Source organism: Glossina fuscipes, unplaced genomic scaffold (assembly GCF_014805625.2).
Source record: "Glossina fuscipes isolate IAEA_lab_2018 unplaced genomic scaffold, Yale_Gfus_2 60, whole genome shotgun sequence".
NCBI classification, from domain to species: domain Eukaryota; kingdom Metazoa; phylum Arthropoda; class Insecta; order Diptera; family Glossinidae; genus Glossina; species Glossina fuscipes.
The window spans coordinates 8,297,668-8,297,985 of record NW_023998432.1 but is presented as its reverse complement, the minus strand read 5'-3'; positions in this window follow the sequence as shown (position 1 = coordinate 8,297,985).

Genomic DNA, 318 nt, shown 5'->3' with positions numbered 1-318 from the left:
GATATAGCATTCCCCCGAATAAATAATATAAGATTCTGATTATTACCTCCTGCTTTATCTCTTCTTTTGATGAGAAGAATAGTTGAAAACGGAGCCGGGACTGGTTGAACTGTTTACCCCCCACTCTCATCTATTATTGCCCATGGAGGTGCTTCAGTTGATTTAGCTATTTTTTCTTTACATTTAGCAGGAATTTCCTCGATTTTAGGAGCTGTAAATTTTATTACAACTGTAATTAACATACGAGCTACTGGAATCTCTTTCGATCGAATACCTTTATTTGTCTGATCAGTTGTAATTACCGCATTATTATTATTA